The following is a 22,249-nucleotide window of genomic DNA, read 5'->3' on the forward strand; positions in this document are numbered from 1 at the left end:
GGTGGAATACAATTCTGCTGCTGCTGATGGCTTACGTCATCTCATGGAGCTGCTAAACCTCTTATTAATCTATCTCACACAGCATGATAACGGGTACCCTGAATGAGAAGAAGGGACTCTCGCAGTTCATTTTGGCAGTTCTCCCTCCATCCCTCTCCCATCCTCCTTCCAATCTGGCACTCTTCTCCTCTTACTTCTCAGTTAAACTAGTACTTCTATTTTCTCAATTAAAACTCATACTCTTCCCTCAACTCCCGCCACCTCACATCCCCTGAATCCATGCTTTCATTCTTACCCACCTCACAGTGAAACTGGAATTCTCCCTCCCATCTGCCACTGTTCTTCCTTCTCCTCTCTACCCCCAAGCCAGAAAACACTCTCAATTTCTACCTTCATCCCTCCCTGTCCCTTCATAATGAGCAGTTTTCCTCATCCCTCTATTTCCTACTCTTTTTGGTCCAGTTCCCTATTCCCTTCATTGCCATTATGTTCTATATTGGATTTTTGATCTTTCTCCTCCATGAAATTGAGTTTTGTTTATGTATTTTTAAAATGGAATGAATTTCTGCAGTTATTTATAAAAGGCCATAAGATACAGGCATTTAAGATTTGTATTAAGACTAAATGGGCCAGCTTCAGGAATGTCACAGCTCACGGTCTATTTCCAATAAGGATTTATTGTCTCATCTCAGGCTATTACTGAAGAAGACAAGGCACATAAATCAATTTTGTTATCTTGTTTCAGGTACCCAACTGTCCCCATTGCAGTGAGGCTGATTCTATTTATGTACATGCTACATTGCTTCATGGTATCATAATTTAGAAAAAGAAGTGAAAACCCATTTCAGGGGACAGTCAAGTTTTAAACAAGAGCCTGTGAGGACTAAGCCTGGGGTCCAAAGCTGGAAACAAAATGTAGGAGGTTATTTTTAGTGGTTAGAAAGCATCTAGACATGAAGGTAATGCCAAAAACAAGTGAGTCTGCTTATGAAAAGTTTATTATTCTTTATCTATTTTTCAAGGAAAGATGTGAGGTTAAGTGAAATTTGCTTAGACTGTTGCTCTGTCTTACTGATGCGATAAAACAGCTTAATGATTTGCATTTGGCTTCATCTCTAAAAGTGTTTCTCAGACTGCTTTTGAAAAGACTGAAGAAGTGCACGTGAGGGCACTTGAAAATATTACGGGAAATGCATTTCGGTAGAGAGTTCTCCTGCTAATTCGCCATAGCTTCGGTGAAAAAGCCACAGAAATGCTGGCGTAAATGTCTTTTTTCCCAGGGTTTTGCAGCTGATTCAACAAAATTACAATGGACAAGTGGGTGAAAGCCCACAGAAATTCATCCCCTTGATGTCTAGTTAAGATAACAGGGCGGTCCTATTGATACATGTCTGATTGCACCATCACTTAGTTAGACAGTGGCCGGTATGGGCACACTCCTGAATTCTCAATTAGGAATGAGCCACTGGGTAGGCGGGGGAAATGAAATGGTTGATAATGAAATGCTTAAGGGGAAATATCTTAGAAAGACCCAAAATATGTAACAAAATCCATTTCCCCAGTTACCCTTGCCATTTCTGCTTTTTATCATCATTTTGCCACCCTTCATTGACATCTTTTCTCTCCCTTTCACTACCATCTATTCTCTACTCATTTCATTGCCACTCATTCCATTTCCCTCCACTACCCACCAGCTCACTCTTTGAGAAGATGGATGGACCTGTCTAGGTAGATTTGTCACAGATTTTGGGAAAAAGTAGGACTAGCGCCCAAATTCTAGCAGAAAATATTAAATGGGCCCTAAAATGCTCACTATCCGGATGAAAGACTAGTGTTTGGCATGTGTGATGCATCCTCTGCCAGTCTCTCAGTCAGTCTGGCCCATCTGAAGGCTGGTGTTTTCATTCATGAAACAATCGCCCAATAACTTCCATGAGCCACCAGGCAACCAGCCTCATAATGCATACATAAAGGGTGCAACTGTACTGGAACTAACGTGGTGAAAGCAAGCAACTGGAAAACAAATCCTTGCAGACTACTATTATCTATCTACTGACTTACCCAACTTCTCTCTCAGAATTGAAAAACAGAAGAGAAGCATTCGAAGAAGAGAAAAAGAAGTTTTATGTTTGCTCTTTGAAAAATGCTGCTTAACAGCAGGGGAGACAGTGGTAATGTCACTGCACTAGTAATGTAGAGGCCCACACTAATATGCTGGGACATGGGTTCAAATCCCACTCTGGCTGAGTTTGAATTTAATTAACTAATAATTCATTTAATTAATAAAAAAATGAGTTGAAAGCTAGTCTCGGTAATGGTGATCATGAAGCTATTGTCATATAAAATCCATCTGGTTCACTAATGTCTTTAAGGAAGGAAATCAATCTACATGTGACTCCAGACCCACAGCAATGTGGTTGACTGAACTGAAATGGGTGAGCAAGCCACTCAGTTAAAGGGCCATTAGGAATGGGCAACAAATGCTAGCTTTGCCAGTGATGCCCACATCCCATGGAAGAATTAAAAAAAAATCTATTTTTCTTTTTGGAAGTGTGTTAGAAATGTGACAAAGAGCTCAACACTTAAATTGTTTAAGAACATAGTATCACATCATTGATTTAGCACTTTTCTTTCCCTCAGGAAGAGCTTGAGAGCCAATTAAATACTTTCTGATTGTAGTCACCATTATATTATAAGACATCCAATTTTCTAAAGCTTTTTAAATTTTCATCTACAAATTGCAGAATATGATGGACAAACCAACCCTATTAGATCAGTAATATTTCATTGTTCACTCATATGTACTGCTTATACAGTGAGCTTATTGACTGTAGGTTACTCCATAATGCACTGTTTGAAAATTATCACATAGCTGTGGTATGAAACATGTTGCTAGACAACATCTTCACTGAGATCCAGTACTGGTACAAATATTGTAGAAAAATTGAAATGACCATGCCTTATTTAAAACAATAAGTTATGATTTCAAGGCTGGGCCCTAATATTCTAACATTCTAAACTGTTAAAGCTGGTTTGAGATATGGTCTAACTCATTGATTTTCATTCCATTCTAGTATGTATGTGTTATCCTATATACTTGCATAAATATTTAAGCAAACTCTTAAGTAAAGTATTAAATTTGGGTGCTGATGACACCGTTCTTCAATTTTTCTACTTGGTACTAGAACATTACTCACGGACAAAAAGTAAAGGAAATAGTGATCAGTCCTGAAGCAGCTCCACTGAGCTTTTCTTATCAACTACCCTGACACAGGTTAGGTTGTTTCTTGGCCACTCTGTTCATCCTGAGGCCTTGGCCCCTTTCTCACTTGTTAGATGTAGGTGGGGTAATATTTTAACTATGATTAGGTGTGACAGATTTGTTTGTTTCTCTTAATGGCTGCAGGGAGACAGCAGTGGTTATGGACTGGATTTTCAGCCCCAGCTGGGGCCGGGACTACCAATGGGTCATTTTTGCAGTGGTGGTACAGGGGGCTGGCAGGGTTACAGGCTTGCACAGGGAAGGTAGCCAATCAGGTTCATTAAGAGCCTAATTGAGGCCAAATAAAGGAAGCTGACTGGAATTTTTCAGATTCCCACAGGTGGTGAGACCGCTTTAGGTGCTTGGATGTGGACAGCTGGCAGCTGGACGGGACCAGCTGTTCTTTTCAAGCTGGAAGGCCTCCAATTTGCCCTGCAGCTTCAAAAGCCCATCTTCCATCCTTAATTGGATGGAGAACCGTCCCTCTTATCATTAATCAGCCGCCCCAGGGAAAATCACAGGTGCTTTACTGTTTGCTTGTGATGGGTTCAGGACCCAGAAACAGTATCAACCTCTGGAGGGAATATCCAGCCCTTTTTAAAAAAAAAAACCTCAGAAATAAATATGTCCAACCCCAACCATTAGTTTTCTTTTGTTATGGTTTCAGATTGCACACAGACAGCTTTTGGTTCATCATACGGAAATTGAGTCTGAGGTTTGGTGAGGCAAAGTGCAGATATAAATGCTGACTAATATTTTTTCATGCTGACAAAAAAATTTGGGTTTCTGAATATTGTGTCAGCATTTTCTGATAAAATTCAGCACAGATTGGCTCACTCTCCTTCTGGATACATTCCTCACCAAGGCTGTCTGCTACTGCACATCACTAGATCCTTCTCACTCCCAGCAGCATCTTGGCATCTTGGGTGCCAAGTTTTCTTAAGGACCAGAGTTTTGATAAACTCATTTGGGACATAATGCATAGTAAAACTTAAGGGACCCTCACATCCTACTTCCATTTATCATTGAGATCCAGCAGTTCAATCTTAGGTCCTTGAAACTGTCAGTGCTTTTTTGTTTAAATAAAGCAAGCAAGAAAATGGATATCTCATTTAGTATGATCCTGAATCATGAAGATGTTCACAGCTGTCTCTGTTCTTCCTCCTGGTGGAAGAAAGATTTTTGGACCGGATTCAAGAATTCTTTCAAATTTACAGGATAACATTTTTCACAATAAAATCCACTTGTATGACAAATAGAATGGAGAATAAGATAACAGCACAATAAATTGTTGGTAAAAATATAAAAAAATACTCTGTAATAGAAAAAAAACTACATTATTCTGTAATCAAAAAAACGACTACAAACATAAGGGTATGAAAATCACTTATTACAAAATGAAATGCCAGATGTTTAGATTGGTTTAGTGAACTTTGGGTATGACCCTATAGGAGGATTTAAAGATAAAAATTCAAAGAAATAAAAAGGTATGTTCTGAAGTATGCAGCAATGAGAATTCAAGTGTACGTTTTATATATCTTAATAGTTCCCCTTTTGTGTCTAGTTTCTGGATTACAATTGTTAGTGTTCATTTTATGTGGCTTGTCTTCTGAGGGAGGATGTGGTGTAGTGGTATTATCACTGGACTAGTAATCTAGAGACCAAGGGTAATGCATGGTGGATGGTGATATTTCAATTCAATTTTTAAAAATCTTGATATAAAGTCTAATGATAACCTGAAACCATTGTCGATTGTTGTTAAAACCCAGCTGATTCACTAACGCCATTTAGGGAAGGGAAAATCTGCTGTCCTTATATGTGACTCCAGTCCCACAGCAATGTGGTTGACTCTTAAATGCCCTCTGAAATGGCATAGCAAGCCATTCAATTCTCAAGGGTAATTAGGGAGGGCAATAAATGCTTGCCTAGTCAGCAGTGCCCCCATTCCATGAATGAATAAAAAAAAATGGAATTTGCCATTCCATTGCTTGAGAAGTACAAGGATGAATTGGTGAAGTATTGAGACCAACACAATTATTTAGACTTAAATGTAAAATTGGTCATGTGGCTGATAGTGAGGAAGAAAGCTCTAGACTGCAGAAAGTTATCAATGGAATGTCAAGGGGTAGAAAAGTGGTAAATGGATCTCAATCTGGAGAGGTATGAGGTGATGCATTTGGGGAGCGCATACAAGCCCATGGAATACATGATAAATGGATGTAAAAGGGAAGTAACGCTGTCTCCTCGACTCGCAATGTCTCCAAGATGCCATGGTAGCTGTCAGCTAGATCCTCACTGGCAGGTGGCAATGGCAGAGGAGAGCTCCAGGTAAGGAATGGTTCAGCCCTGTGGGTCCCCGCGGGGAAGGGAGTAGTGTCTTTGGTGGGCTTGGAGAAGCAGGAGCTGGAAGCCACGAGCGGGAGCTGAAGCATGGGCAGAAGCAAGTGAGTGGCAAGAAGCAGTTAAAAAGCCGCAGGAGCAGCAAGCTGAAGTGTGGGCTGGAGGTGAAGGAACATCAAAGAGAGGCCAAGGGGCCATGAGTGGTGGGTTGGAGTGTGGGCAGGCTTGAATGAGCTGGGAGAAATTGGCCTGCGACCTATGTCAGGGCCTGGGGAAGAGGTGAGGGGGACTGGAGCGGGCATTCAGTTGCCAGGGACCCAGTCTTGATAGTACAGAATCCCGTCAAGCTTGAGGAGCCCTGAGATGCTGGAGATACTGTTTGTGGTCTGGATGGCAAGGTAATCTGACTCCCGTGTTTGAGGAGAACTAGCAAGAGGAGTACTATGAGTGCACCGGCTCTGAACTTTGTTTCTCTGTTGCATTTCAAGTCCAGTATTAAACCAAGCCTAGTGTGCAGTGGGTGGGGATAGGAGATAAAAGAAAAAGGTTTAGGATCATGACTTGGCACTCCTGCTTCCATTGTTTAACAAACAAGTCTGCAACACTGCTGGTTTGAGCTAAGGAGTTGAGATTTCAATGGTTTTTCTATGTTTTGTAGTGTCAAGCAATGGTTATCCACTGTAAGGAGTTTATTTCTTTAGGGTAAGCTTTTTCATGAATGTATTTATATTTTTGGTGCCAGTGGAATAAAGGGTGACAGAGCTGGAACCTTTGTGTATTTTGTGTACTTTCACCTGCGTTACAAGTAGAATACTGAGATGTGTAGAGGAACAATGGGGCCTGAATTTTGAGCTTGGCATGTGGGCGCCATCCCAGGCACAGGATCGGCTGGGAAATGGACTGCCGACCGTGATCAGCCCCTGACCATTAACTGGCCAGCCAGCGTGAAATGCGCACTGAAAAGCTCAGCAGTGCCGGGGTGGGAGGCAGGTGGGGTATGACTTCAACACAGGCATGGGTGAGCACTGAGAGAAAGTTCCCTGAAGGCAGAGAGCTGCCTCAGGACGCTGCAGACTGGAAAATGTTCCAATAAAGTTTTAAAAAACAGAAAAAAAATGTCCAAGCATCACAATCAGGCACCTTAAAATATAAATGACAAAAATGCTGCCCACAGATTTTTATTTTTATTTTATTTTATCACAGAAACCTCATCCTGCCCTTGGATGAGGTTTCATGAAAACTGTTGAAGCCGCCTGGTCGATGCGCCCATCCTCCAACTGTAAGGTTGGGTGGGCGTCAAAAAATAGCAGACAATGTGCTGTTAATTGGCTTAATTGCCCTCTTGATTGTCGGCAGGCGCGCTTCTGGCTTTTGCGTGTGCCCGCCAAGCAAAATATCGCACAAATGCGTAATGACTTTGGGACGCTCGCCCGGCGTCATCTCGTGTGATTTAACGCCCAACTGGGTGGGGCGCCCGCCCAATCAACATAAAATTCAGCCTTGGGAGCTTGGTCAGATCCCTGAATGTAGCAGGAGAGTTTGATAAGGTGGTTAAGAATGAATATGGGATACTTTCCTTTATTAGCCCATGCATAGAGTATAAGAGCAGTGATGTTATTCCAGAATTGTATAAAACATTAGTTAGAGTGCAGTTAGGGTACTTCGTAAAGTTGTGGTCACTACATTGTAGGAAAGATGTGATCACACAACAGAGGGTATGGAGGAGGTTTATAAGGATGTTGCCAAGAATGAAATATTTTGACTGTGAGGAAAGTTTGGGTAGGCTGTAGTTATTTTCTTTGGAGCAGAGGAGGCTGAGGGGAGATTTAGTTGAGATGTATAAAATTATGAGGGGCCTACATAGAGTGAACTGGAAGGACCTATTTTCCTTAGCAGAGAGGTCAATAACCAGGGAGCACAGATTAAGGTAATTGATAGAAGGATTAAAGGGAAGCTGAGGAGAAAGTTTTTCACCTAGAGACTGGTGGGCGTCTAGAATTCGTGGCCTGAAAGGACGATAAATGCAGAAACCCTCATCATAACCAAATACTTGGATATGTACCTGAAGGCTAAGTGCAGGGGGAGGACTCACAAAGCCTGTAAATGAAGCTGAACGGCACCATTACACTTTATCCAATGAAAGTGAATATATTTTCAGATTATAAAGTGACACAATTTGTTTACCCGTGCAACCACCTGTGATCAGAATTTCTTAACTTTTCTAGCCCTACCACTTCTTCTCGGTGCTGCCCTGACATGCGCAGCAGGGGTGGAGACAGCCTGTGCAATGGTTGGTCCTATTGCCTCTGATAACTTTGGTGTGTGTCCTCTGGAGAACCGAGACCTTGAGGACCCCGGCTTGCTTTGGCTGTCCTCCTGTGGGCCAGCTGCTCCCTCTGCAGTGTCAGAGGATGAGGTTGAGGGGTGCCACAGGTAAAGGGCATTCAGGGGGAGAGCCTCAGATTCCTGAATGGATGACCCATGGGTGTCCAACTGCTGCTCCTCCTCTCTTCAGGTGCCCGAGGGCCTCAGCCTGGCTCCTTCAGGGGAAGGAGCACTTGGGGGGAGGTGCCCCGTTTACCTCTCTCGTTACCACTGCAGGAACTCACCCATGACTAACACAATGGAGTTCAGGTCTGCATGCATCTCCGCATTCTGCTGGTCCAGGGTCTCCATGGCGCCTGCCGTCCTGCCCATGGAGACCTCCATATGCACACATGTGGGCACCACTTCATCAGAGAGCAGGCGAACCACTCCTCTGACTCACGTGCCACTCTGTTGAGGTCTTCCAACAGATCTGCTTGACGTTCCCGCACCTGCTGTCAAATTTCCATGATGAGTTGGAAGGCTGAATCCAGAGGCTCATCATCTGACTCGGACCTCACAGGTGCCTCTTCCCCAGCAGTCTTCCAAGTGGTGGGGAGCTTGGCTGAACCTGCCTCCTCCTGCTGTGGACGCATGTCCATGTGGTGACCACCAGTTTGTGAACACTAGCCTGCTTTAGATCTAGGTCCCACTGGGGTGTGTATCTCTGCGCTGGTAGAGAGTGTGGGTACGCACTGTGACAGGTCTTCCAGACTGCTTATTTCCAGCTGTTCAATTGGCTGGAGGTGAGGACCTAGATGGAGCTGAGAGACTGGCCGGCTGAGGGGGTCGGTCACTTGGCAGACCTCCCTGTGAACCAAAGTGGAGATAAGTAGTGCATGGCAGCAGATTCAAAAGCAGGAGAGAGAACACTCACAGTTGTGTTGAGAGAAGGATGATGTGGTACAGGACCCTCACATTGGTGTTCGGCGCCAACATCACCATCACTACAGGCAAGTCCATGTCCTCACCAGTCAGTGCAATGGCACACTCCTCAAAGTGAGTGAGGAGCCTAATGTGGGCCACTCTACCCCCGGTCTGGGACCTCTCCGTGCTGTAGTGAGCCAGCTTCTCCTGTGTGAAAACAGATGGAGAGAGTGTGAGCAGGACACATGGCACTATGTGGAATGTTTGTGCAGTGAACGGAGCCATGGACAGGATGAGGATGCGAGCTCCAGAGGATATGAGCTTGATGGAGATGTGAGGATGCGTGTGAGAGTTAGTGGTGTTGTCCTTTGAGATGTGAGCTCCCTGTGGATGTGTGATGGGTTTGTGAGTGTGTGAGTTGAGAGTGATGAAGTGGTTGACTTACCCTTGCATAACTGATGAGAGCATTCATTCTCTTCCTGCATTGAATAGTTGACCTCTTCTGTGCTCCAGTGCCACTGTCCGCCAATCCCACCCCCTCCCAGGCCAGATTGGTGACTTTGGTGGACCTCCTGCAGCCAGAGCCAGGGTACAGGACATCGCTGTAACCTTCCACTGCGTCCAGTGAGGCATCACTAAATTTGGGGCTTCCATCTTCTTTGCTTTTGGGGGCCAACTGTCACCTGAAGCAGTTCTGGTCTGAAGAGATGAAGTAGGCATGCGCTCTGGTGTACTTTAAATATGGCGCCCAGGGCAAGGAAGTGCTGAGGTCATAACTTGGCAGGCAAATCCGAGCCCATCCAACTACCAGCGAGCCAGCGTGTTCCTTGTGAATGCATAATTAATGCAGAACGCACTGGGATTGTGACGATACAGTGCGAAAAGCCACCATTGCAGCCGATGCGTAAAAATTCCTTTTTCCCGCCTGCTATTGTACTTTGTGTAAATCTGGGACACTTCCACCCTTAATATAATCTGATTTACCATCTATGGAAAAAAGTTGCATAGAAATCTCTTAGCTTTATTTGATTCTTGTATTTGAACTCCAAAGATTTGTCAATGCAGACCTCCAGTCACACATGGAAGTCACTTATATTGCTTTAGTTATGTGCAGACCCAAATGGCACCTGTCTTCATCGGTGGTTTATACAAAAGAGGCAATCTGCAGCACAATGCACTGCCTAATACCTCTATATCATGGGCTCTGGTAAGTTTTTGAGTTTTAACACTAGATTTTGTGATCAATATTTATGCCCATTCTCATGAGTTAGCCTTGTATCTCGTTTGTAAGAGTTCTGTCAATAGTTGGGCAGATCTAGTAAAGCTTAAGGGTAAATAAAACACTGTAGCTCCTGTATTTTGACTTACTGCAATACTTCAAGTGCAACTACAAGGCTTCCTCACCTTTAGTAAATGCATTGAATGTACACTCTTTCAACTGAGACAGTAGGTAAACTAATGTCACCCAGTAAAAACTGTGGGGGAGATATTGAGCACTATAGTGCATGGTTGAATCTGTGAAACAAGTAAGGATAATGATTTGTAGCCCTGTGGGTAGAACCTTTCTCGAGGCTGTTAAGTGGCTGACAGCAGTCAGTCTAAAGCTATTAGGGAATGAGAAAGATCAATGATTGAGGTAGTGTTTAGTCTCTTAATAAATGTTTGACCATTGTTCAAAATTCAATTTTACATTTAGGAAAAGCAAAGAAGTGTTTGGTTGTTTTGACATTGCAGAGAAGCATAAAGGTTTAAACGCTAAATGCACTGGGGGAAAATTGGATAACCTCTGAAAAGAAACATGGAGACTGCAATATGGAACCAATCTGTGGCCGTTCATTGCATTGCAGGCAGTGTATTAAATTCTTGATGCAAGCATAAGCCATGTACAATTGCATCAGCAGCCAGAAGAAATAATTCAGCAACTAACCTGGAAGTAGTTTACGATTCCTTTAAAGAATATGGAGGGTGGTAGGAGGGCATTCTTCATGCCCTTTAACATCATGTTCAACGGTAAGATTAACTCACAACACAGGATGACTAAGCGGACAAAAACATCTTACTGTTTTGCATAGTGCCATAGGGGAATTTTCACAGACAAGCTGAGGTGGGTTTGAGTGCATGGAGGTCAGCCGGGGTTGGGGGGGGGTTAAAAGTGATGTCTGGGCAGAATTCCAACATTATCCCGTTGTTTTCTGAGTTTCACGAAGATGGGCTGAAGGTGAGCAGCGAATCCTGGTGGAGCTGTTGGGAAAGTAATTAGATTTTGCAAACAGGTAATTAAGTGTTTCTGCATTCTAGCTTTATCAGGCAGGGGAGCTATTTCCTGAGCTGTCAGCAACTCGCCAGGGTCAACTGGGGGGTACACAGTGGAGAGTGCTGTGGTAGTGAAACTGACAGGCTGGGAATCCTTTGGTCAGTGAAACTGAAGTGTTTCAGCCATGGCCAAGTGAAGTGTTGCTGCTCTTTACACTCCTTCTCAGAGACTGCTTTCAATGCTTGACAAGTAATTTCCAACTTCTTGGAAGTCACTTTATCTTTCTTGCACTTCATTCGCCTTGAGCTGCTATCAGCCTTCACCATTGTCTGGCAGCAGCTTATGCAGTTGTACCTTGAGCCTCCGACAAAGAGCAAGAGGAGCAACAACACCAACAGGTCCAGCAGCAGCCAGCTGCTGCTCCACAGAGCAAAGAGATGGACACAGGGATCCAGCTCCAAGGAGGAGAGGGCCCAACAGGATCTACCAGCAGAATATCAATGCTCTCAACATATCTGAACACTGGTGCCCCAGGAGCATTGGGATTGTTGACAATTGCAGCTCCTTGGCACAAGACCTCCTTCTCAGTGCGCTGGGTGGGAATACATTGCAAGTGACCATCAAAGTGCCTGCCACTGGAGGGCCAGCCCCTCATCCTGGGTCTTTGCTTCTCTCCAAGGTTATGTGCTCTCTTCTCAGAGCACAGAGAATAATGATTGTTAGTCACAGCTTATGTAGATAGAAGGGAAGGATACACTTGTGTAGGGTGACTGTGAGGCATAAGTATGAGAGGGCAATAGGCTGAGGGTGAGAGTTCAGTGTTGGCTGTTTGGATGTCGAGGTGCCTGGAAAAAGAAGAATGAGTGGAGTTGCACGGTGTATTGTCCTGAGGTGTGCTGTATAAGAGATTGCTGGGAAATTCGGAGTTGGCACCTGAATGTATATTACCACTCACCTTTTCCATCCTCCTGAGGTCCTGGATCTTCTTGGTGCACTGTCTCTGGAATGAAGGGTCTACACTTCTACTCTTAACTTCCTCAGCCAAATCCATGCACGTCTGCTTGGTTGGAGATGTTGGCTTCTTTCTTCCATTCTCGGAAAAGATCACCTCACTGCAGCCTCTCAGAACTTGCAGCAAGACCTCCAGGTAAGAGTGAAATACCTAGGGAGCAGCCCTCCCACCTCTCCTCTCCATTCTGATAGTTGTTGCAGCCTCAAAAATCCATGGCAGGTCAGCCTTTCTGACCCCTGCCGGAGTCCCTTTAATTATAAATCCTTCAGCACGTGATCCCACCCGCCCCCTCTGATTGGTCAGGGAACCAAGAAAGGCGATGATAATATTGTGACTGTGTTAAAGGGACAAGGCAAAACCTGCTCCTTCATTCAGGTGCCCGACCCTGTACCACTCCCACCTTTTCAAAGGAATTAACAGTTGATAATTCCACCCATACAAACTAGAATGGTCCCAGGTTCAATCCCTCATCTGTTCTGATTTGGCTAAACTCAGTAAGGTCACTAATAAATACATTTCAGTTGAGAGTCCATGGGCCAGGAGTGAAACAATCATGCAGGGAGGGATCTTTCTACTGATAGCTGCTCAATTTTAACTCCTATTGCTGCCATGATCCTTGCTGAAGAACAGGTTTGGCTATGATTCTCCGCCCAAGGTCAAAGAGGCTACAGAAACCCACTGATTTCTACATAAATGATGGTTCCTTAGCCAAGGTATTAAGGGTTGCCAGTTTCCATGGTATAATAGAGCAAAATAAATCACTGCCTTTAACAGAAGAGGAACATTTTTGAAAGGTGATAGAAATTGAAAACATAGTGCTAGTCAGTTTGTTAGACTTAGTTTTAAGGTAAATTCTCATTTTCAGTTCTCCTGGTTAAAACTTTGTAGACTATCGAGATGAGAAGGTGATTTTCATAAAAATCATTAAGGGATGCAAATTCAATTTCTCAGTATGCATGCCTGAAACACAGCTTCAAAAAGAAAGTGGGAAAGATATAAATTTACTTTTTATTCAGTAAAGAAGAAATGGTTGACAGCAAAGTAATGCTCTGACAAAATGCTGTTGTAAATGATTAATTTTAAAATATAAGCAAAGGAACAAAAGAAAAATGTGCAGTTTTTTTAGACCTTTGAAATAAACTTAAGAGTACATGATATGATTCAAGTTACATTTTGCGATTGTATTAATCTTCCAAATACTGAATCCTGTACAAGTTCTTTGACCATCCTAAAAATAAACGTGACAATCTTGGCAGTCAGTGATTATTTCTCCTCAAACAGTAACCTTTATCTCTTTTAATAGGTATAAAATTCAATTTTAAAAACCACTAGTCATACTATGGAAAGACATTAAGTAGATTTGTCTCTGTCTTAAAAATGTGGGAACAAATGTTTGAAACCTTAAAAAATCTTGAGGGTGCATTTTGTAGCACCTACAAACTAAAATTATTGATCCTTTTTAACTAATTAGTTTGAACTTTATTAGTGTCCACAACTTCAAAGCTGTGAGAAGACTAAAAATGTTCTGCTTCAGTAATTCAAACTTGCAAAATAACTGGATTTGTCTGTTTAAGGAGCAAATCTGATGAAGATTATAGCAGTTTTTAAATGAATTCTATTCAAGAACAAGAAAACGTTTGTTATAGTTCCCATTTGAAATGAGCTTTAAAGGGATTAGTTGCCTGACTACAGATTATCTGACCACATAACCCAACAAGAACACATCATGCACTTGGCAAACAGATATGAATGTTCACCTTTGGCAGACCTTGAGACCATCATTGTACATATTGTCGCATTAGGCAATGTATTTTATATAGCTTTGCTATGGAGAGGGGGAATGTGTAGACACTAGAGAAACTATAGACTATCAAAACAACAAAATGTTTTCACTACAGCAGTAATATTTTATTTAAAAGGTAAAACTAAAAATGTAAACTGATTCTGATGTTAAAATTAAATTATGTGAACGTAGACTCCATTGTCAATAGTGTATTATTATGATCAGTTACTATTAGTGTCAACTTGGATTATGGCCAAACTGTAAAGCCTTTGAGCTACTGCAATCGAGATCATCTCATTCATCAAAGACCATAAGGTAAACTTCTTCAGCTTTTGCTTTGGTTGTGTTGGCATCAGACAAATATCCATATTCTGTCAACATTATATGGGTAGCGCTTGCTAAACCAGGCATGACCTGGTGAAAACTTTTAAGCGGAAATAATCTAAAAATAGCTCTTGAAGATTTCAAGTGATGGGGTAGTGACTATTTCCTTTGGCAGCTTGTTCCATTGTGGAATTGTCCTTTGGAAGAAAGATTGTCCTGGAAACAAATGGTCTTTGTAGTTTGTGTGGTTGACTACCTTATGGGCAGGATTTTGAGTTCGGCATGCAGGCGTGGTTGGCAGGCCAGGAGTGGCCAGGAGACGGGCTGCTGCCTGCGATCAGCCCCCAACTGTGAGTTCATGCTGGTGGGCCAATGAAGGCCTGCTGAGCATGAACGGTGGCTCTCCAATGGTCGGGAAGGGGTGGGCAGCGGCCCAGTGGCGACCCGGTAGCTGGTTTAAAACCAGCACAGTCAGGCCCCGGAAAGCTGCCGGTGACGAAGGCATCTTCGGTGTTGTCAGCAGGAGATCAAAAATTATGGATTCAAATGTGACTGCAGACACCAGGCGGGAGGGCAGATTGGATGGACACTTGGCCCTCCAGCTTTTTGATGATTGCCTTGCAGTCCTCCTGGAGGAGGTAGCTACCAGGACCCTTGGCCCCAGAGATGGAAGGAGGCTGTTACAAAAAGAGCCTGGGAGGAGGTGGCAGAGCTGGTCAACAGCCATGATGTTGTGCGGCGCACCTGGGTCCAGCGCTGCAAAAGGTTTAATGATCTGCTGTGCTCAGGAAGGGTGAGTACCGTGTTGGCATAGGTCAGTGTGGCCAAGTGTTAAGGGATAGCCGTACGCCCATGGAGCTCAGGGGTGCTAGAGTCTGAGTGCCAATTGTCAATGATGCCAGAGCTGGCCAAGGGGGTTAGCTCTGGCTGCTTGAACTGAGTGCTTTGCGGCTCGAGTGCCACAACCCAGATGTGCCCTGCAAGGTGTTCCTCAGGTGGGGTTGGCCAGGCTGCAATAGTGCTGCAGGTAGAGAGTGGACTAATCAATGCTCCTCTGTCCTTTCAGGAGAAGATGGCCCATAACAACATTGAAAGGTCACGGACCAGTGGAGGCCTCGTTAACCTCCTAACCCTAACCAGATATGAGCAGGACGCCTTGGAGCTGGAGAGGCACCACGCACCTCGGTCAACCAGCCCTGGAGAGGCTGGGATGTCAGACGAATGTAAGCGTGTAGTGCACAGAGGTGAGAGTTGCAGATGCTGTGAATATTCTTGTGTTGTCTTTCATTGATGGGAGCCTCAAAATTGATTCCCCATTGATCACTGAAAGACAATGCCACCATGATGCGGATCTCCACGGTCTCACCAGGGTGCCTGGCATGCACAGTGACAGTGTGATGACTTAAACTAATGACATGCTGTTGTTCTCCCTTAGATTTGCCACCACGCACTCAATCGCAGGACTCCAAAGACCCAGCCCTGATGCCAGAGGACCGCCAAGCTCTACATGCACCTGCATCACACCCACTCTCTGAAGCAGGTACCAGCGTAGATACCAGCACCTTGGCGGGCGTTAGTTCTTCAGCTAGAATGTTGGTACACAACAGTGAGGGCACTTCACACTCGCTTGAGGTGCAGCCAGAGGCAGAGAATGCCCATGGCCTTGGCAGTTGGAGGACTCCTGGAGACCAGGATGATGTTCAGTCGAAGGCTGATGTTGACCCTCTGGAGTCGTCCATTGGTTGGCAGATGCTGGATGTCCAGCGAGATGTCTAGGAGGATCTGGTGGAGATCCATGAGGGTATGCGTGCCATTGTTCCCGCTATGGTGGAGTCCATGTGGAGCATCAGCACTGCGTTGACCCTCATGGCCGAGCACACTGCCTCCTCCAATGAGAGAGTGGCGACTCTCATGGAGAGGCAGCTCCAAGAACAGAATCAGGAGTTCCCAGGGTTGCACTCAGGCCTGCAAGCCCTCACACAGGCATTGACCTCAGGTGATCAGTGTCAGTGTGGGAGATGGATGGGGCACCCAGTATCCCAGCTAGGTGCCCATCCATCAATGATGAGCAGGGAGGTCCAGAGCAACCTCACTTTGGCGCACAAGCTGCCTGTCATCTCTGCGAGCTCCTCTCAGGGCGCTCCGGATGATGGCAGCAGCTCCTCCGCCTCTCTCCTAGTGACCGTGGCATCTGATGAGGCTGTGGCGATTGGGGAGATGCCAGCAGTGAAACTGGCCGCAACCTCCCAGGTGGGGCCAGCACAGGCTCCACTGGCCAGAGGACAGCCACCAAGGTCATCAAGGCCAACAAGACAGCAGAGTCAGCAGGCTGTCTCTGATGCAGTGCCAGCGAGAGGGGAGCACCTAGGTGTAGCACTCGCAATCATAAGTTTTAAGGCACCATGTGCACAAGAAGGACTGGTCACAGGTGACCCTCTGTTGCGCAAAGTTTTGTTTATTTTAACTGGTCTGGATTTGAAGACCAGAGGAGGTTCTGTTAATTGTTTTGCCTGTCAACATGAGATAAATTTTCTTTTGTCATAATGAATTGGGTATACTTCACCTTTTCTATTTAATGTGGTTCAGGGTACGCCAGAATGTAATGCTGGATGAGAGTGACTCTAAACTTTATTGCACAGACACGGAGTGGAATTTGAGGTCAAAGGAAAGAGTCACTTCAGACATCTGGGATGGAGGCGGCAGCCCTGGCATGAGGCAGTAGCACTTATTTGGCAGCCTAGCTGAAGGAACTTTGCATCAAGGCATCCCTGGTGTCCCTGCCTCCCTGGAGGTTACAGAGGTCTACTTCCACACCCTCAGCGTGCTCCTCTTGTGACTTACTACTGGATTCATCACCTGTGGCCTGTGCAACTGCTTCAACGTCCTCTTGCTCCAGTGGGTCTCCCCTTGCCAGTGCCAGACTGGAGAGCGCAGCTTGTGAACTCAATCAGTGATACCCACTCTGGGGGGTGCTGTACTGCACCCCCTGAATGGTCCAGGCATCAGAAGTGAATCTTCAGAAAACCTATAGTTCTCTCTATCACCGTCCTTATGGAGGCATGATTCCTGTTATACCGCTGCTCTACCTCTGTTCTTGGGTGGCAGAGAAGTGTCATACAGATAGCCCTTGTCACCCAGCAGCCATCCATCCAGTCGGGCTGGAGCACTGAAGAGCCTCAGCACCTGGGAGTGTCTCAGGATGTATACGTCATGGAAGCTGCCAGGGTACCTTGCACAGACTTGCAGAATCTGCATCCTATGGTCACCCACTATCTGCACATTTATAGAGTGGAATCCCTTCCTGTTAATGAAGGCACCCGGCTGATCTGCTGGTGCCTTGATGGCCATATGTATGCAGCCGATTGCACCCTGGACGCAGGAGAACCCAGCAATCGCTGCAAAGTTTCTGATTCATTCAGCCTGGCTGGCCTCTTCCGTATGGAAATGAATGAAAGACAATACCCACCTCAGCAGAGCTTCTGTCACTAGCTTGATACAACTATGGGCAGCTGATTGGGAGACGCCACAGAAATCACCCACTGACCCTTGGAAAGAGCAAGAGGCATAAAAGTTGAGGGCCACTGTGACCTTCAGAGCCACTGGCATGGGGTGTCCACCAACACAGTTGGAACTGATCTCAGACCATCAGACAGATGGAGGTCACTGTCTGCCTTGAGAGGCAGAGCCTGCTTCGGTGCTGCACCTCAGACATATTGAGGTAGCTGCATCACCACTTGTAAACCATGGCATCTTCTGCGGCCCCTCACGCCTTGGACTGCCAGCTGTGCCTGCATCTCTCCTCCCACAGGTCCCTCCCCTGGAAGCTGTATTGGGACACCTGGCCTCCTCTCCCTTCTGCCCCTCTCTTCTTCCTCAGGGGAGGTGCCATCAGTGGAGACCACAATCCCCTTTACCAAGGTAACAGATGGCTGTCTGATACCTGGAAGGGTCCACACTGTCAGATTTTCCGCAGGGTTCTTGTAGACACCAAGGAGTCCTGAAATGAAGCCTGGAAATGCTAACAATGAAGCCCCAAACAGAGATGAAGCTGCCATATACCTATAAGTCACCAGTAGCAAACTATCTACCAAACTCCTCACTACTCACTTTGGCAATGCTGCTGAACCTTTTATCCCGCCCATGGATGAAGTTTTTGAAATTATTGGCTGGCAGCCTGTCCGTTTTGCCTGTGCGACGGGCACGAAAATGCATGGGCAACGAAAAGTCAGCACCAATTGACCTTCAACAGCCTTAACTGGCCTCTTAATTAATGGCAGGTGCGGCACCAGCACCCATGCGTGCCCGTCGACCGAAATATCGCGCAAGTGCACAATGATGTCAGGACGCTAACCCAACATCATTACACATTATTTTACACTCAAATGTGTTGGTTGGCAGCCCGCACGCCGAGCGAAAAATTCTGGCCAATGTTTTATCATTGCCAGAGGGCACCAAGAACTTGTTTCTGTCAATTCCCACTAGTCCATTCCATATTTTATAGAATACGGACAGTCTATTTTTATTTCCTCCTTTGCTGTAGTGATTCTCATTCCAAATCTTTGATCAAGGATGTGACACTGGTATACTTCCCATACTGATTCATACTGAATCGCGCAGCATATCTTTGGGTCCCTTTAATCTTATTTATATCTCTTACCATATAAGGATTCCACATACAACTTGCATACTCCATGATTGGACAAACAAACATTTGGTAAACTATAAGTCTGATATTTTTTGCTGCAATATCAAAGATTTCTCCTCAGAAATCCGAGAACCCTTTTTGGTTTGGAAGTTATCTGCTGAATGTGTAACCCTCATTGAAGATTATTTTTAAAATGAACCCCCAGGTATGGTTGTATATTTAACTGTTGGAGAATTTGATTATAGAACTTAAAGCTAGCTGTTGGTGGATCCTTTTTGTTGGTGATGCAAATGACATAGCATCTTTTGGCATTGAATGCCATCTCCCCTTGGTCCCGCCATTTTTGCAATACCAGAAGTTCATTTTGTAGTGAATCGATATGATCTTGAGTTATTCCTGATGCATAATCTATGCAGTCATCTGCAAATAGTTGCAACCCTGCTTTTTAACATGTTGTGAAGGTTGTTTATGTAAGTCAAGAAGAGTAAAGTGTTGTATTAGGCTGTTCAGGGTTGAAAGGGTTAATGTGTGGGACTGGAGAGACAGTGCTGCCCACATGATGATGTAGGACACATATGACCAAGAGTCAAGAGGAAGAATGCTCATGGCTTATACTGAGTTATACCTAGTCTTGTGTATCTGTAAATAGTAATGTTCATCCAATAAACCAGCTATTGTTCAGACATACCTATGTCTCAGCAATCATTCCTTAGCCAATCACACCCAACATACAACATGGTGGCAGCTGTCAAGGATCCCAAAATCTCTGAAAAAACAACTTTTTAAAAATGTTTGCAAGTTTGATCTGAAAAAGGCACCAAAACAGAAGATTTTGGTAAGAAAGCTGAAAATCTCCAAAACAGCTTCATAGATATGTGGAGGCACAGAGGCAGAGAAAAATCAGCTTACTAAAGGCTGCATCCTGGTATGTGGTGGCCCATGAAAAATCCTGATCCAGCAGCAGAGTCAAAGAACCTAGCAACCAAGGAAGGAGGAGCAGACCTTGAAAAAAACTCAAAATCATCAATTTAATAGCACAATAAGCAGGCAACTCTGGACAAATTCCATTTCTAGTGAGTGCGGGTTTCGATACATTCCACAGTCCACGTCCGAGGTAAGTGCTAATACATGTGCTGACCATGAGGCAGCAATTGGAAAATAAATTCAAGAGCTTAAACACAATTCCAGAGTGGGTGGAAATCAGTGAACAGAGTTTAATATTAACTTCCAAAGATTAGCTTATAAGCTCTGCAAAATTTAGGAATGATTAACAATCAGTGAAGGGCTGGTCAGCATGGGAAAAATCCATTGCTGCAACAGAAGTTTAAAAAAGTCAAGGCAAACCTCCAAAAAGCTTAAAAGCAACTATAGATTCCAAATTCACTTGGTCTGAGCAATTTGGGCATATGGAAGGACCAAATCAAACACAGAATTGGGCCCTACGGAAGAAGTGATTATTAAGATTCTGAATTGCTTCCAGTTTGGACAATAAGTCTGAGGTTGAACAAGTCAATACATTATTGTACTCTATTGGAACAATTGTAGATGATGTTATAGCAAGACAAGGCATTAATGAAACATCAGACAAATTCAAGGACGTCTTAAAGCCTTTGATAATTATTTTAATTTACGGAATAACAAGATATTAGAAAGAGCCAAGTTTAACAAATGGGTCCAGAAACCAGGTGACCCAGTAGGTGCCTTTATCAAAGGCCTGTATCGACTAGCTGAAGGCTGCAAATATGGTGATCTTAAAACTGAGCCAATACGAGACCGCATTGTAGTTGGTGTTACTGACGACACTCTATCTGACCTACTGCAATCCAAAGAAGACTTAACTTTGGAGAAGGCAATACTGTTGGTGAGACAGAGGTCCATAAACAAAATAGAGCCATACTCAAAGGAGAAGAAAAATGTAGCTCAGAAAACCTTGAATGATAGTACAACCTATTCAACCAAAGAATGTCAAAGACACTCCAAGGAAGAAGGCACCTTATGAACAAATATTCAAGACACCATCGAACCATGTCAGCGTTGTGGTGCCAAAAAACCACACAAGCACAAACAGTGTCCTGCAAGCACTGCAGAATGCTTTCATTGTAAAGGATTTGGACATTTTGGAAAGATGTGCAGAATTGAAACCCTAGATACACAGAGGCTAAGGAGAGAATCTTCTCTCACAAGGCCACCAATGAAATTGAGGAATGTCAACATGAAGATGAACAAAAATGTTTCTTTAGTGAGATCAAAGACCCCAGGTATACATTCTGGAATGCAGATATTTGTATCAATGGACATATCGCTAATTTCAAATTGGATACAGGAGCAAGTGTAACACTTGCAAAGAACCATGGTTAGTGACACAACACCTTAAGCTAGAATATACCACTAGTTATAGGGCCTAGGAGGAATCAAGCTACAGATCAAAGATACGTTGCAATGCTCCTATACTGGAACAAACAGATATGGGAAACATTATATGTCCTTAACAATTAAGGATTCCCACCTGTGCAGACCTCAATCTCACCAAGACAGTGATCAACAATACCAAACCTGAGCCCCTCAAACTGTCCAACTGCAATAAAGATCAGGATTGGGACTTCAACACTAAATTTTTGACACTCTTCATAGAGGTCAATAATTGATCCCTTTTCCAAGAAGGGGTCCAGGAGACAGTGTAAAATTGTTCTCACCAAGGAGGTCATGAACTAATTGGATCAACGAGTAACTGAGTGCGACCATGATCCTTCATCACTTGGTGTGTCAGCTGAGAAGGTGGAAGATGAAACTCAAGCAATAGAACACACTGGTATAATACCACATTCATCCGAAAGTGGTGACCCCTTTGTAAATGCATCCAAACCTATCCATCCACCAAAAATGGTAGTCAAAGATGCAAACAGTCAAACATGTCCTGAACTAGAGACAGATCCAAACCATGCAATGTTCACCTCTTCCACGATGGAAGACACTGACCTTTCTGCTACACCAGGGTTGCTGGAATTTGAGGGAAAGCAGGATGTTGATCAGGAGGCAGTGGCATAGTGGTATTGTCACTGGGCTAGTAATCCAGAGACCCAGGGTGATGCTCTGGGGACCGGGGTTTGAATCCCACCACAGCCGATGGTGAAATTTGAATTCAATAAAAATCTGGAATTAAAATCTAATGATGACCACGAAACCATTGTTGATTGCTGTAAACACCCAACTGGTTCACTAATATCCTTTAGGGAAGGAAATCTGTTGTCCTTACTTGGTCTGGCCTACATGTGATTCCAGGCCCACAGCAGTGTGGTTGGCTCTTAAAAGCCCTCTGAAATGGCCTAGCAAGCTACTCAGTTGTAACAAACCGCTACAAAGTCACAAAAAAAGAATGAAACCAGATAGACACCCTGGCA

The sequence above is a fragment of the Carcharodon carcharias genome, chromosome 2 (assembly GCF_017639515.1).
Source record: "Carcharodon carcharias isolate sCarCar2 chromosome 2, sCarCar2.pri, whole genome shotgun sequence".
NCBI lineage: Eukaryota > Metazoa > Chordata > Chondrichthyes > Lamniformes > Lamnidae > Carcharodon > Carcharodon carcharias.